Below are 17,788 nucleotides of genomic sequence, written 5' to 3' on the forward strand. Positions count from 1 at the left end.
TGAAAGCCAAGTGCCGTTTTCCACCGTGATTACTATTATGTAATAATAGATGGATGAAGGAAGCAGCAGTGCCCCTCAGAGATCCATGTCTAATTGATTCAGGCTGCAGCACACCAAACATATCTGTCTTTGATTTGAGGGAAAGTGGAAGTGGAAGCTCGCAGGAGAGATGGTGAGAAAGAACGAGATGATGTGATGCAAAGAATGAATGAATTTGAATATAGCAGAAAGAAGAATGCATGATGATAGGCCAGAGCAGGGAGATCGGAAATAGGACACATGGAGACGTGAGTGGGAGAGCAGGAGAAAGTCAGTGATGAATCCATCTCTTCTATACTGCCCAGCAGTCATAGTTTCTGCATGCAGCAACACTTGAAACTTTCTGAAGCTGGCCTTATTAAACCAATCAGTAAGACTACAGAAATCATTATCTGTATCATATATATTGCATTTATTAATAAATAAATAAATACAATTGATTTGAAGACTTATGCTGTTTAATTCCTACACTCTAAAAACTGCTGGGTTGAAAACAACCCAATTTGGGTTATTTTGACAACCCAGCGCTGGGTCAAAAAGGGACGAACCCAGCGCTGGGTTGTTTTAACCCAACCAGTTGGGTTATCATATTTAACCCAGCCTGCTGGGTTGCCTTTTTTATGGTTTAAAATGACTATATTGCAGGGTTTAAAAAAACAGAGCGGGTGTTTTTTATCACTGTATTTCAGAAGGAAAACTACTGTATTTAGAAAATGTTCGATATCATTTCGCATGTGCTTGATAAGGCAGCATTTGTGAGCTCAGCACCGCTCTGCAGCCGTTACCGGAGAAACCTGCCTCTCCCGCTCTTAGCGCCTCCTGCTGGCAGAAAATGAACTCGCAGAGTGCAGCCATGTGGGGAAACAATGCATTTCTACGTTAAAATTAACCCAAATTGAGCTAGGCATTAAACCTACAAATGTTGTTCATTTTAAATATCACTTTTACACACAAACAATAATTACCAAAAGGAAAATATTTATTAAAAACAAGAGAAAAGTCAAAAAGTAACATGTTAGAAGAAATGCAGAAAAGGATGGCATTAACAGCTACAGAGTTCATAAACAAAGCATTGAACATTTGATGAATATAACGTAAGATCAAATTGGACTTTGTTCAATTGTATATATTGTATAAAAATATACGAAAACACATACAATAAATTTACAATTAGTTAGTTTTTTTTCCAATTATTCTGGCATGACAGTACACAAATAAATCACAACATTAACTTTGATATTATAACCTTTAACAGACGCATGTGTGTGTGTGTGTGTGTGTGAGAAAGAATGTGAGCAGGTGTATGAATGACAGAGTGTAAACTTTTCTACTAAACAACACAGAAAAACCATTTAACTTTTTTTTTTTTTAACAAATTATACACTTACAGTTTGTTTCATTGTCCATGAATACAGATCATGCATCACGGTCAATTTTCATGATCTCTTTAGCATAACTGATCATGAAGAAACCCCATCAGCACAGCATCTGACATCTTCTACATCATCCAGGGCAGCGTCCTCCTTTAAAACCACCGCTGTTTAGGGGAAAGTTTCTCCTCTCTGACCAGCATTCATCCAGTCACCGCCTGTTCTTCATCAGTGGCCTAAGAGAAACAAATTTGAAAAAATTAAACATTTAATTAAACTATCCATTTTCAGGTAGAGGTGTATTCACATCCACAAGAATAGGTAAATAATCGGTTTTAAAGTTTCAACACTTTGTGCGGTTGTTTAATGTCTGTCTATCACAGCTCTCCAGAAGGCTATAATGGCAGCACTAGTGTGAGGACATGCGATATTGTTTGAATAAATATTGCTTTCAGAAAGCTTCTTTACTGAAACATTAAAACAGACATGACATTCACATACCTCACAATATTCATGTACATGGAGGGTTGCTCTTCAAACCGTTAGTTCACCAAATAATTAAAATGTTCATAATTTACTCTCCCCATGTTTTTCCAGACTCATACAAACTCTGTTCATTTTTTGGAAAACATATGAATATATTTAATATTCTCTTTTTGTGTCCTCCATTGCTGGTCTGGGAGACCAGTATTTTATTTTGAACATACATGTTTGCTATCATATAATTTAAGATGTATTCATATATAAATATCAGAATTTACTTCTACAATAACTCTATATTTATGAAGCTTGAAAATACTGATTATCTAAACTATAAATGGATTAACAAATATTATGAGAAAACTAAAAATATATTAATTTATGTTGTAAAGACAGACAAAAGTCTTATAGGTTTGGAATGACTTGAGGGCAAGTAAATGATTTTTTGTGTGAACTTTACCTCTAAGAGCGCAGACCAAGAATAATGACTCTCCAAATCAGACAAGACAACTCCAAACTTGGTTTGAGTTCTGCAATGAAAAACACAGACATCAATGGTCTTAATGAAATGAGCACGTAATCACACTGTTGTTGCATCAAAATGTGAAGTAAACTGGCAGGAGACAACAGAAAAATTTATTTTCTAAAAATAACTTACATAAAATCTCAAAGGAATGATGCTCTCCCATGTCTCTTGCTTTTAACATCTACAAAAACAAAAAACAAACATTATTTTACTCTTAGTAAAAAAAACAACAACTGATAACATGAAATATGAAGTTTACTTGCCTTATACGATCTTTCCCTCTCTTCAGAAGAAGCTGAGAAAACCACCTCCTCACACAAGCAGACTTGTGTGTCCTTAACTCCAGTTAGTTTGAGTTCTGCAAAGAGGGGCATCAATGGTTTCAATAAAATATTAACATATACATACATACATATATAAAATCACACTGTTTTTGCATCAAAATGTGAAGTTAACAGGCAGGACACAACAGAAACATAAATTTTCTAAAAAAAAAAAAAAGTAATAATAATTTAACTTACATCAGTCTCAAAAGAATGAAGTTATCTTGTCTCTGGATTTCAACATCTAAAAAAAAACACACACATTATTTTAGTCTTAGTAAAAATAAAGATAACTTGATGTTATTCTGAAGTTTACTCTCCTTAAACCGTCTGTCCCTCTCTTCAGAAGAACACCTCCTCCTCATCCTCACACAGGTCTGTGACTCCTCACACAAACAGCTTCTGTGTCTTTAACTCTCAGCTCGAGGACAATGAAGACAGGAGCTGGACAAGTCTGAAACATTACATGTAAAACATACTTTTAACAGTTACCACTTCAACAGCCTCAAAATAATTATGCTAGTCTTTACTACACAATGCCGTTTCCTTTATGAGACAAACATACATTCAGTTTAACCGCGAAAAAAAAAGACAAATTCACATGAGCGTAACCGTGACCATAACCGTCTGTTAACGCCTCAAAAAGTACAGATAATGTAAAATCTTATGTAAATATGACAAAATACATTCACAGACGTTATATTAAAAGTACATCCTCCGTTCAGTAACGTTACATGAGGCAGTTAAGACCTCCGTGTCCGAGGCGAAAACCGCGTCCGTTTTTTTTATATAACGTTAGATATAACGTTAAGCTCCTTTGTTTCCGCCTTTCATAAAACCTTCCGCCTTTCATACAACCGGGTAAACAATAAAAGATAACTTTACATTTTGAATATTTAACGTTACTTACCATAGTCTTTCACTCGCTTCTCGCTTCTATCACGCTGAGAAAATGGCGGCTGCTCGCACTGGAGACGTACGATTTTGACGTGACGTGCGTGCTCTCCTTCACGTCCGCGTCCTCAACCCACCCCCGCTGGGTTAAAAAAGATAGTTATTTTCAACCCAAACTTGGGTTAAAACATCCCAAAGTCCTATCCAACGGCCTCAACCCAGCAGTTGGGTTGAAAAAACAACCCAGCGTTTTTTAGAGTGTAGGCAGATACATTTGCAGAAAAATGCTTTTCAGATATCCATTGGCATAACTTTTTTAATGCAGGAAAATAATAACTCATGTTCCACAAAAGGACGGAAATTTTCATGCAGTTTATCTGTAATCCTTTTTGTGACAAAGCATTTTCAGTCTCTTTTCTTCTATCTGTTCTTGCACTGATCTACTGTTGAATTTGCTTTCCATCCTTATCTAGCTTTTGTCTCCGATCAGTTTTTCTGTCTTCCTCAAGCACGTCTTTGTGCGTGCGAAAGAATACTGGCAGATTAGAATGGTCTCAAATGCACATCTTTCATCATCTTATTCGTTCTTGGTTTTTAAAAGACTTTAAAAGTGTCTATCTAAGCTAGTGCTCTATAATATGATACATTAGAGCAGATGTTTGGTGAGTCATGTAATGATATAAGAGCCAGGCAAAATATTCCCCAGTGAATATTGTACATCTATCAACTGATCCCCTGCCATGCCTTTGAGATTTATGGTTTAAATTAGCACACCACCCTGTGTTTTTTTGTTGTGGGTGTGAGAGCTAAGTGTCATTCTTTGTTTGGCTTCACAATGATTTTTGTATTAGCTTGATCTGGAGTCATTTTATTATTAGCTCCCTATTTATGGTGGATGGTTTATCAGTTTGAGCCAAATTTCAAGCTTCTTTATGGGTCAGCAGATGATTTAAGCAACAGATGACGGTTAAGCTAATGTTTGCTTTTAGACTTGAGTTGTAGTCATCATGATGGATTTAGCTGTGGAGGGACACTTTAATCTGAGAAAAGCCTATTTAGATCTTCATCTCACTGACTCAACCCCAGTGAAAATCACCAGAGGACTCCAAGGCATCCATTCAAAGAAGTGAAATGGGTATTTATATCTCGAAGATGTTTGGATTTAGCTTTGGTGTTGGCTAAATCGGGAGTTGTGATTTTAAAAGCTGGAATAAAATGGTGACAAAAGAGGCAAATTATTCCTCCTAAAATATGAAAATGATGTTGTGGTCATCTTTTCTTCCCTGTTGTGACATATTGTGAAACGGCTTCTTGAAGTAGAAATAAAAGTACCGTGGGATTTGATTTTGTCCATTGGGAACTGATTCTATCGTTGGATCGCTTTTGAGTATGATATTGATACATTAGTCTTTTACTTTTATAAAGTATGATATAGCAGAATATAGAGCTCATATCTGAGGAAGTCCAAATATAGAGCTTGTATCTATTTTTTAGAGGTCCAAAGTCAGCAATTTGGTAATGATATTATTATGGCCAAAAGGTAAGATAATTTCTAATAGCTTGTAATGTAAATGAGAACATTATTACAGTATAGCAGCCTACTTGCATATAAATGGCATTCGTCAACTTATATCTCCCAATAATATGTTTTAGTATGATCATAATTAAATGCTTAGTTTATTGATCTAAGGTTTGATTTATTGTGGAGGGCAAAACATTTCATTATTTCATGTATTTTCTTTATAAGGGTTAATAAATATTGATGTGCACTGATTTCTAATAAAACACTGATATTCTATTAAAAACAAGAATGGTCCATTTTAATTTCATGGTGACATGAACAAGCCTCCAGTTTTTCTGGCCAAATTTCAATTCCCCCATTGATTTATTTAAATTATTGTGCGCACCTCTGACATTGTTTTACATTTGAGCCTCAAAAGCTCATAGGTCTTAATAGGGATTTCGGAGAAAATCACATGATCTTAACGCACAAATAGGTCTATTCTTTTAATGTGTTTTTTCTTGACTGCAGGGGAGAATGATGCACTTAATGTATTTCCTCCATAAATCTCCCATTACGTAGCTCTTTTCCTGCCTGTTCCTGCTTTCTTTACTCTTTATCCCTGTTTTTCAGATGTTGTTCTTCCTGTGCATGCCATATAGCACACTCTCTTCCCTCAGGCCTGTCTTTACTCCTTCCCCTTCTGCTCTAGAAGACCGTCAGAGACTATTCCTGGCCTGGCCAAGAAAAGCTAAATAGATGCTCTCTATCATCAGCGGCCTGGGAAAATCACCAAAGCATTTGATTTGGACACAAAGTCGGTGACCGAGGTCACCCGGTCCTTTTGTAAGCCCGTTTGGTTAATATGTGTGTGTGGAAAATTGTATGCTTGCAACACATGTGTATTGGGACAAGTGTAATGTGAAGCCAAGGCTCAGACGTAATTTTGTTATGTACTCATTCAGATTTACATTCTAACAACTGATTGTGGCTGGGGCTGTTGATTAATGAGCCACCCACAGCACAATCAAGAGCAATCAGAGGTAAATGGGCCTCTAATAAAACAATGAATATAATTAACAGCAGATGATGATAAAGTCTTTTATCAGAAGTGTGAAATGCCACTGCTTTTGTAGCTTTTTTTTTTTTTCCTTAGACTTCTTGCTGAGTATTCTTTGAAGTAGTTTTTATCACAAACCTTGGACTCTTTTCGTTTTCCTTTGTCCTGTTTGTAAAAGTGGAATGAGTTTGGAGGGGTTCACCCAGGGGCCTCCCTGCTTGACTGTGTGCCAAGAGCATTGAGTGCTCTGTTAGCCCCCATGCTGATGCAATCTCCTTTTTTTTTTTTTTTTTTTTTTGGAGAAAATGTTAGATTGGTGTGTTCTGCTCTGTAGCATTTGAAGCCGTGCAGGACTGATGCGTAATTAAGTTGGCCAGTTCTGATCTGAAGACATCTGTACTGTTCTAAGGTGGTGATTGTGTTGCTAAAGATTATTGCATTCATAATCACACACTCAGATCAGATAGACACACAGTGCACTCTTAAAGTAGTAGTTCCAACACAATATTTTTTTTTATTTTTTATTATTCACTCACCCTGATGTTGTTCCAGTACATTGAGAGTTCATGTTAACCATCTGGTATCAACTTCCGAAAAAAGTAAAAAACCATTACACCTTTGGTAACCTTTGAAACACAAATTAAGAAGTTTTTCTTAATTGTCCATTACACCAAAACCAAAAGATATCGTAAATGATACTGATGAACAGAATGAATTTAGACTTTTATTCATATAAAAACTATTCAATGTACATACATGGCGTATGAAAATGAAAAGTGAAAATGTGTGGTTACTGCCAGATCTCGATTACTGAAAAACGATGTTGATTCATAAATCCGAAGAATCAATTAGTCTAGCCTGTCAGATAATGAACGGAACATTGTAGAGTGCTTTGTTACATTTGAGATTAAACAAAGTCTCAGATTTCAAATTCTTTCTATTTGAATACAATATTGAAAAATTAAATGCCGTTATGTGAAAAGATTGCTGTAGTGCATCGGTTAGAAGCGGCAGCACAAATTGATCGTCTCCTCCGCTTTACAGTCACAGCATGAAATAAACATGAATGAACATCCGAAGGTATGTTAAAAGATAGAGTACAACTTACCAAAATCTGTATTCTGTGTTAAGTGATTGTATACAAATCAGCAAATTTCAATCTTCCATCTAATTGACTCCCAGGTATATTTTTTTTTCTTGAGAAAATTTGCCATGTCCTGTACCTGATCTATATCCAAAATAATATTGAATCATATCGAATGGGAATCTAATCAAATCGCAAGTTTGTGAATACTGTTGTCACGGTACCAAAATTTCAGTATTCGGTACCGATACCAGTGAAAATGCACGGTTCTCTGTACCAATTTTGGTACCTAAGCAAAACACAAAAATATGCTGATTGCACACATTTTATCACTAAAAATAAAACCAATGCCATTCTTTATACTTATTTAGAATTTATGTTTAAAGTTTTTCTACAAGCAATATAATTATGAAAAACTGTAAACCAGTTCCACCCAAATTTAATTTGTCTTTTAATAAATTTAATTTAAACATTTTATTTTTTGGTAAATAAAGGGGATTTGCTATTAAAATTAAAACATGGAAGAAATATTGTGTGATTTATTTCTTAAAAAAAAAATAAAGTTTTATTAATTTTTTCAACAGTAGTAGCAGTGCACATATATTTTACTAAATAATAGTAATAATGCACACCTTGGCAATATAATCACCATTGGCTAGTAAAAATTTTAGTTTACTCGCCAGACTGATATACTATATTACACACACATTTTTTTTTTTTTTTGTACCGACTTGGTACCAAAGTACATGAGCTTCTTTTCAATCTATTCATGAACTTTTTTTATGTAATTGACTTTCATTGAAGTCTAATATTATTTCATTGAAGGGACTAAAAGAGGTTTTATTAAATCTTTGTGTGGAGCAACAGGAAGGTAAGTAAATCATGACAGAACTTTCATTTTTGGGTCAACTATCCCTTTGAACATTACATTCAAGAATTTGTGGTGTCTGTGTTTTGTGTGTGTATGGAAGTCATGATGTTTGTAGAACTGACTGGCTGCTGTGTTAGTCTCCGTGGTTGTTCTCTCTCACCTCTATCTCAGAACGCACAGTGGGGCAGTGTTAGGGTTAGTCATTGTTTCAAGCCGATGGCCAGTGCATAAAACAAAAGGATGCCAGACTGAAAAAGACACACATCAGTTTGCGTATACATACACACAGCATACAAACACACAGAAGGAAAAAGCAGTCCAGGGGCAGGCTAATGGAATTTAGAGCAGAAGCTCTCAACAGGATTAACGAGGTTTAGCAGTCTAAAGAGGTTTGTCCGTTAAATCATTCAGTCCAACCACTCGCACTCCTTTTCTGTCTCTTTCAAATGCACAAGCGCACATACCCTTCTCTCTCAAACATACGTGTCCGTTCTCTTTATCTCACACTGAAAAACACATCACCACTTCCTCTCTTTTATTCGCTTGAGCGCTTACCCTCCCCTCCATTCAGCTGCTCACATTTCTCTACACAACCACTGTCTGTCCCTTTAACCTGGCAACCATCGCCAGGGAGACCTCCACGATGGTGACTACATGCAGCAGAATAAGAAATGGACAGTTTAGTAGGATGCACCTTTATTAAAGCTTCAGCTGGCGTCTGCTCTCTTGCTCTCGTTCCAGACGAGTAAATGATTGTTGAGAGAGCAGCAGCAGTACGTTTTACCTTTCAGACGCTGCCTTCCACACCTGCAAGTGCTCTGCATGGCGCTAATGAATGGGGTGTTGGGATTCAGCGTTTAGTGTATGTCCAGAAGGATTATTGAAGCTTGCTTCTGTAGCTCTTGAACCTGTTAGTTTAGCTCATAGTGGGATTGAAATGACCTCGAGGAATAGCTGTGCCCTTAATGACATACTATTCTCACAAAAAGCTTGTCTTTTGATTTATATTTATATTTTGGCTAATTTCTTTGCGTTTTCAGCTACCATTAAGAGCTAGCACTCTGAGCCCTTTTTCAAACACTTTGCATGTTTAAAACCATTCTGCTGATGTTCCTCTAACCAGAGCAGAAAATATGATTAGTATTGACCTTAGAATGACTTAAAATGGGTCAAACAGTGCATAAATCACATTTTCTTGATCTTTTGAAAAAAAAGTTTGATGTCCCATGAAAACTTTCAGAACACCCAAAAAGACCATTTGTTAAATCTACAAAAACAAAGCGTAATGATGAATTAATTAACACATGAACACATCAACTGCATCTGCTTGCCGTTCAGCAACTTGGCCACATGTCATGTTGAAGTAAACAGTAGGAAGTAGAATAGATTTGGTTAATTCAAAAATACATAAAATACTATTGTTGAATTTAGTGTAGAATAATTATCCTTCTAGTAGAAAGAAAGGATTTTTATTTTAAACAGTTTCTTGTAATCTTATCACAGTGTAATGTTTTGTAAAGCCGCTGTTATTCATGAGTGTGACCGAATCAGTTTGAATCTGTGAACGATGTTCATTGAATTCATTTTACATGTAAATTGGTTGTTTACATAGGAGTTGTGCAGGTTCACCCAAAAATGGAAATCATTTACTCGCCCTCATGTTTTTCGAAACTCGTATGAGTTTCATCCTCCTGCTGAATACAAAAGAATATATTTTTAATGTTGCAGAATATTTATACAAAATGAAAATATGCAAGTCTGTTTATAATGATTTATTTAGTACCTTTAAAAAAAGATTAAATGTTATTTTGTGTTCCGCTGAATAAATAAATATATTGAAGTCTGGAAAAACAAAACTGTGAATAAATGAAAATAAAAATTTCAAAGCATTAATTTAAAGATACAGTAGCATTACTCAAATCATAAAGTTGTCTATTTTTTTCACTGACACATTAATAATACATTAAGACCCTTCTTAGATGATTCACCAAAAACAAAATTCTGTAATTGACTAACCCTCATGTCATTTTAAACCACTTAAACCAAGATATTTTGAAGAATGTAAACTTTTAGTGACCTTTTGATTTTAATTGTGTGGACAAAAACACAAGACATTTCCCAGAATATTTTATATTTACAGAAGAAACTAAGTTAGTTTTGGAACAACATAAGGGTGAATAATGATATAATATAATTTTTCATTATTGGGTGAACTATCCCTTTAGCAGTTTTAAATAAGGTATTGTTCTAAACTTAAGTAAATTAGTTTTCTCCTTTCTATATCTTTTTACATGGAATGCAGAAGCATTATGCTGTGTTTTTTTTCCAGCTGGATGGGTGTTGTTTACCTGATTCTGTCATCTGTGGATTGCGTAGTGTCCCACATTATGGCAGACATAGGTGGCATGATGCATGTTCAGAACCACCAGGTACTGACTGACTGCTGTAGCAGTTAACCTAGATGCACACATGGGGCTGCTTGTAGCACAGATCAACTCCACAGTTGTTTTCATTCTTTGTGCTCTCAAGCAAGGCTGCTAGTTCTTCAGAGGCTGTTCTCAAGCCCATCACTTTGCTTGTTTTTGTTCAGCTGGACAGTTGTTTACATTGATCTGCCATTTTTCATCTAATGTGCAGGGCACATATACATTCACGTGCATAATATATACACATGCTTACATGGGTCGAGCTTCATTCTGCTGACATTTTCTCTGCGGGCCTTTCAGTGGTCTGTAAAATATTAATGTGAAGTCGCAAGCTCAATAGAGCCTTTTGTTCTACATCATGACTGACATCTACACCTGAGGCAGACAAGGACTCATGATCTGAAGTGCACTGGGATGTACCTAAGGTAACATCAGAAGATAAAAAGAGAATAACAGGGATTTTTTTTTTTTTTTTTTTGTGATTGGAAAGACGTAGAAGACCGTTTCTTGTCCTCTGAGACCGTTGGCGTTGAATAATGATTGGAGTTGGAGTAATACCTGAAAGTGGTTTTCCCAGGCCATTCCACTGGTGAAATTTCATGTAATGCTCTCTATTTCTGTCTTTCCATTTGATGAATTTTTCACCTGAGTGCTGAGAGTTGTTGTGAAGTGTTGGTCCAGATCGATTTCTTTTTCTAGTAACAAGAGCCTGTTTGAACTGTGTGCTACAAGTTTACTTGTGCATGGATGAAGGCAAACATGACTTAATAAAATTCTCTCTCTCTCTCTTATCGTCTACTTCTGTTTTTTTTTTTGTTTTTTTGTTTTTTTTCCTGTTCCAGTTTAAGCTCGTAGCTTTAGAACATGGTTGCAGGGATCCAGGTGATCCAGGTGAAAGGAATAATGCACCCCAAAATTAAAATTGACTGAAAAATTGTATTTACCCTCAGGTGGTCTGAGATGTAGATGATTTCTTTTTTTTTTTTTTGGAATGGATTTAGAGAAATTTAGCTTTACATCACTTACTCACCAATGGATCCTCTGCAGTGAATGGGTGCCACCAGAATGAGAGTCAAAACAGCTGTTTAAAACATCACAATAATCCACAAGTAATCCACACCGCTCCTGTCCATCAATTAACATCTTGTGAAGTGTAAAGCTGCGTGCTTGTAACAAATGAATCTATCATTTAAAGTACCCCTATTATGCCATTTTAAATATTGCCTTTCATGCAGTGAAACATGTTTACATAATACCTGCCTATGTTCTACATTGGCCGGCTACAAACAACTTGACCTGCCCTCAAACACTGTAACTTGTTTGTGTTGAGAAGACGCTGTGTCCTATGCAGTGGTGTCAAAAGTATTGGCATTCATTACTCAAGTAGAAGTATAGATACTAGGGTTTAAAAAGACTTTTGTAGAAGTTGAAGTATCAACTCAAGCTTTTTACTCAAGTAAAAGTGTAAAAGTACTGGTTTAAAAAACTACTTAAAGTATAAAAGTAAAAGTAATGTAAGGAAAAAAAATGCCATTAAGAACAAAAGCTTGGGCCGTGCCACAAGGGCCTATTGTGCACTACCCCACCTCCTCAAAAAAAAAAATTTCTAAAGGCCATAATGACTATAATGTTATATTAAAATGTTCATGTTGAAAAATTTGGGAGGCACTAGGCTACCTGTTTCAGCCACATATATGCCCATTGAAAATGAACTCATTTTAGTACAATGCAAATACATTAAAGAGCTAGAGATATGATGACTAGTTGCCAATAAGTATTGTTATGGTGCAAAAAGTCAAACTTCAGAGGCATGTCATCAATAACCTTGAATGGAATGTAAATGTACATCCAAGCTTAGCTGCAGGAATCTGCGAGGGCAATGGACAAGAACATTGGTGCAGGCTAAAAACAATTACTCTTGTGTGGTTGACTATTTACAATAAACATTATAGTGCTGTCAAAATGAATGATTAATCTAAGTGATTATTCAAAAACTAAAAATGAAAAATAACTCATAATCCTGATACCTTCTTGATTGATAGCTTCTTGTATTCGGTACATACGTCTGCTATGTCCAGTGTTCGGAGGGTAACGAGTTACAAAGTTGATATAGAGCTTCACAGTCCCACCCACAGCCCGAGAGAGCTCTGGTGCCGGAAGTAAATTTCCCATTTATTTCTCCCATTCACTTTCGGAAAAATCCGTATCTAAAGAGTTTTAGAGCATGTGTGAGGATAACCAGCTACGGCTGAACTCATAAGCATATAACATATCATTTCAAGTGAAAAAATTAAGACAAAATCCAAAAAAAAGTCAAAGGTACAAGACTGTGTACATATTTTCATTTCGAGCGCAGGAACTACTCATCCCATAAACCACCGCGCCCCATTGAATTCGACTGAAGCCACAACTGCGAACGAGGCAACGAGCCTTTTGAGCGACATCCAAATCTGATGACGGCCGCTCGCGCAAACTTTTTCCTCCAGTGAATTTTATTTTATATAGTGAATGTGCAGTAATAGCAGTTCTTTCAGTATTAATCGTGTAAATAAATAGTGTTTTATATATGTATTGTGTATTGATTTTTATTTTATCATCGTGTATTTTATATTGTGTGCGGGTGTGAAAGTGGTTAACGATAACGTCAGCAATGGTGCAGTGCTTTGTATCTGACTGCAATCACTGCTCAGTTGTCAACACATGTCGTTGCCATTACACAAATGTTCAGTAAATGCACAAAAAGGTATGTCTAGGCTAAATATTGTTTTGACAGTGGCATTATAAAATGCTTGATATGACTCATTTCATATGGAGGCTACAGTAGCCTAGCTAAAGTGGACGATAATGCTAACTAAAGTTACCAACCTCCCTGCAAAACTCTCAATGGCAGCCAAGGAGATCATGATTGCACTGATAAGTCTACCGTGCAAAAACGCAATACAGGTTTTTATTTTATTTTATTTTTGTATTAATGATCTTGAGTCTTCACGGACCTTCGAGGGGTTTAACCAGACGGTTATACGAGCTCCACCAATCAGATGCATCACTGTGGGATTATGGGATTGTTCAGGATTGTGGGTAATGAAGTACTTAGCCAAGACATAGCGAATAAAAGGCATTTAGATCAAAACAAGGTTAGTGCCCCCATGATCTTTTTACGTTTATATGAGCATATACTGTTGCTTAGTACAGCCGTAGCTGGTTTTAAGTCTACCATGTATGGTTACGTTTTAATGGCTTATACCCCAAATGTCAATGCAGAAATTGCATTGAATTTTTAGTTCCGGCACCAGCTGTGGGTGGGACTGTGATGCTCTATAGCCTAGATATCACAACATTGTCATTTGCGTCATTAATCGCAAACGATAATTTATTAAAACGTCTCACTACCCAACTACCTACAGTAGCTTAATTTGTGGAGGACGAAGAGAAAGCACCCATTTGGCAAATGAGCCAGTAGTGAGAAATAAATAATAACTTTTAAGTAGGGTCCAGTGCCTATTCGATACTTTTAAAATGGTACTGGCGCCTCAACGTGCCTGAACCGATACTAAAAAAAAAAAAAAAAGAACTACAAAAAAAAAACTATGGATAACATTAAAGAACATTACAAATATTTAAAATAAATCCATAGCTTTCACCTTGGATGCTCTCATTTCCCAAGTTGTGCTTCCCTTAATCTAAGGCTAATAAATGTATTTCACAATCTGGGTCATTATTTAATACAAAAGTACACATAATGTTTCTACTGTATCTCTGTCACTCACTCTGATATTTAGTTCAGATGAGTGCTGTCTGTCACTGTCTTAAATCAGTTCTGTAAATGACTGTATGCTCATTCTTTATAAAGTAGCAACAATCTCGTTTTTAAAATACAGTACTGTGCAAAAGTCTTATGGAAAAGAAAGAATAGTGTTTTCACCCCAAAAAAGGGTTTTAAGCCAGTTATTTATATCTTTTGCTGCAATGTGTCAGTAGGACAGTAATTTGCCATTAATTTTAATAATAATCTAGTGCGATTTTGAATGCACAAGCAGTTTGACGATGGCAAAATGAATGTTTGGAAATGTAAACTGATATTTTATACTGACAGTGACACTCTACAGCAAAATATATAAATAACTGGCCGAACACCATTCTTTTAAGTGAAAATACTGCCTAAGACTTTTGCACAGTAGTGTATGTACGTATGATTAAATGAAGTATATTTAAATAAGTGTAAGGAAACAGCTGTTTCGTGATTAGCGGTGACAAGCGAAAACTTTACACTAGATGAGAAACCGACTGATCGTGACCTTTTGTAAACTGTATTTATGACAAAGAACTTCACAGATACAGATATTCTAGCAATCTATCGGTAAACACACACCTTGTGTCCTCTGTCTCTGTTTGAGCTCGCGCTGCTCCACCGTGGTCGGCGGATTGAAGAGCGCGCTGAAAGACGGGAGGAGACCGGACTGACGCCGGTTTCATTTGAAATTTAAGCGGACTGACTCTGAGGCGATCGGATACTACTGGTTCCAACCTACTTTTAAGAAATATATTTTTTGATAAACGAACCCAAAACTGTCTATGCAGTGTGATGTGACTTGTGTCATGTGCAGGTTTGATGGATCGCGTATGGACCAATAGGGTGTCGGAATGGTATATGTGTATACTTCTCATCCAACCACAATCAAATTCACTCCATCCTGATGGCGCGATTTATCTGGATAGGGTTTTTTTCTTTCTCTCTCTCTGAACGATAACAATCCGGTATGAAATAGCAGTAACGAAGCTATTTTTTTAAATGTAAGGAGTAGAAAGTACAGATACTTGCGTGAAAATGTAAGGAGTAGAAGTAAAAAGTCGGCTGAAAAATAATTACTCAAGTAAAGTATAGATACCCCAAATTTCTACTTAAGTACAGTAACGAAGTATTTGTACTTCGTTACTTGACACCTCTGGTCCTATGCTGTGAAAGTAAATTCTTTTGATTTTCACTTTCGAATGCTGAGGCTATAAAGAATCAGTGGTATCACAGCAGTACAACCCCAATCTTTTTTTTTTCTTCCCTTCATTTTACTGATGACTGCTTCTCTAATCTCAGGGATTCACAAAACACTTGCTCTTGAAAGATGGCTCAGTACCCAGCTTATTTGGACAAGCTGGCTCCACTGAATCACAACCTGCAAGTATGATAAATAATAGATGTTTATATTTTCTATCAAGCGTTCAAAATACAGAACTATGGCAATGGGTGTATCGTTTCTGACACTTGCTGAACACGGTAGACCTATCACAACAGACTAGGCCATCTGACCAATCAGAGCACAGTAGTCTCACAGAAAGGAGGGGTTTAGAAAGGCTGAATCTTGGAATTGTTTCGAACAAATCGTTTGAGAATCATTGGAAAATGAGGCAATATTAAATGCATATTTTGTCAAAACAAAAGCATTTTATTTTTTACCTTGCATGCATGTAAACCTATTGTAGGAGACTCCCAAAACAATTTAAGGAACCTTAAAAATTGCGTAATATGGGCCCTTTTAAGACATTTTTATCTTCTAAAAAAAGTTATTTCAGCTAAAATACAAGTTTTACTCCAGTAAAAGAGTTGCACAGTAGATAAATATGCACAGATCAAGGACTTGTAGTTTGGGACAGAAGCAGTGGTTTAAAGTCAAAATGCCTTAACGATGGATTTTTCACTTCACAAGCGATTAATTGATCAACCATGAAATCGAGTTACATAAAATGGATAACTTGTGGATTATTGTGTTTTTTGAAATCAGATGTTTGGACTCGCATGTTCATTTTTGTGTGAACTATTTTTGTAACTGGTGTTGGCTTTAAAAAAAAACATCTGGTTTGTGGCGCATCAGAGCTTTCTTATTCCAGCCGATGGCCAGCATTTTTCTTGATTTATCTGGCTTTCCTCCTATCATTACCTCTTTCCCAGGCTCTCCCAAGTGGGCCAAGTTGTTATTTGCACGTCTCTGGTGCAGAAGGGGAGGGGTTTGCTTAAGGAGGAGAGAAAACCCTCCACCACTAAAAAAAAAAAAAAAAAAACTGCAAGGAAGGCTAAAAATTGATTGGTTCTCAGGCTGTTGCTATGGTGGCTGGTTGCTCTCCTCATCTCGGCCAAATTATGTATTTTGTGCAACTTGTAGCATCCCTGAATTACACAGATGTTATGACAACAGACAGGAAGTGAGGTGTTATCGCAGTTATATAAAGGCTTTACTTTCTATAACATTTCTTAGCACCAAGAAAACATTAATTTGCACTGGAGAATCTCTCATAACACAAGAGGCTTCCAATAATAATAATAATTTCTGGCCTTATTGCCAGCTTGAGGATACTCCTATAGCATTCTGTCACAGTCACAGAGCTGAAGCGCTATATTGTTCTGAAACATACGTCATGATGTAAACAAATAGAAATTAATGTACTAAAAGCTCTGCCTGCTTATTCAGTTCAGATTTTTTTGCACTGTTTAAAATAATATGTGTCTGTTCGTTAATTAATTGTATCTGTTAATGTCAGATTCACAATAAATGCCAAAGGGCAAGTTTAAGTGTATTTTTTAGATATTTTAGTCCGAGTTCGACTAATGAATACCCCATAGTCCAAGTCAAAGTTAGATATATGTAGAGGCTTAATAGATGCTTTATTATTTTAGATTTTTAAGACCAAATCAAAGCATGACTATAGAGAGAGATAATACATTTCTCTGAGAGTAGCAGAGTGGATATTTGCAAAAAAAAAAAAAAATTTGCACCAGTATTACATTTTTACATAGAGTTTGATGCATTTTGGGATGTCAGGCATTATATTACCATCCCAGATGGCACCAAACCCTACTGGAATCTTATGAAAAAAGATATATTTTTGAATGAATGGATATAATATAATGCCTCATATCTGAATAGCAGAGGAAACCAGCATATAAATGAATGGAGCAGTTTCCCCCCTGAAACCGTATTGTGCAATGGACGATTTGTAGTGTGATGGAGGCTTTTGTTGTAGTACATTTTTTTTAAAGCAGGCAAAATTTCTTACTGACAAAGAGATCTAGTTTTTTGTGTTTGGATGTTTTCTCTAGAACGTAGGAGGAATTCTGTAAAAAATCTAATTCATATTTTGCGAAACAACATTGATGTTCTGTTCTGTCCTTTGGGCTTGTGCATTAACAAGTGCTCACTTTGCTTCTCTGAAGTACACACTAACAA

General features: G+C 36.1%; 1 protein-coding gene and 2 long non-coding RNA genes across 4 annotated transcripts in view; 1 reads left to right on the top strand and 2 right to left on the bottom strand.

The window, feature by feature from the left end:
- The window catches only part of LOC128019619 (transmembrane protein 198-B), a 138,039-nt gene that overhangs the window by 112,773 nt on the left and 7,478 nt on the right, over positions 1–17,788 (top strand). The gene's annotated exons all lie outside the window — the stretch shown is intronic.
- LOC128019621 (uncharacterized) lies at positions 903–2,598 on the bottom strand. The gene is made up of 3 exons (XR_008185218.1): positions 2,548–2,598; positions 2,350–2,419; positions 903–1,645 (listed from the first exon to the last, which is right to left on the bottom strand). It is a non-coding gene; the product is annotated as an uncharacterized LOC128019621 (long non-coding RNA).
- On the bottom strand, positions 2,674–3,893 carry LOC128019620 (uncharacterized). Its single transcript, XR_008185217.1, has 3 exons — positions 3,649–3,893; positions 2,937–3,192; positions 2,674–2,773 (listed from the first exon to the last, which is right to left on the bottom strand). It is a non-coding gene; the product is annotated as an uncharacterized LOC128019620 (long non-coding RNA).

The sequence above is a fragment of the Carassius gibelio genome, chromosome A9, assembly GCF_023724105.1.
Source record: "Carassius gibelio isolate Cgi1373 ecotype wild population from Czech Republic chromosome A9, carGib1.2-hapl.c, whole genome shotgun sequence".
Lineage (NCBI taxonomy): Eukaryota > Metazoa > Chordata > Actinopteri > Cypriniformes > Cyprinidae > Carassius > Carassius gibelio.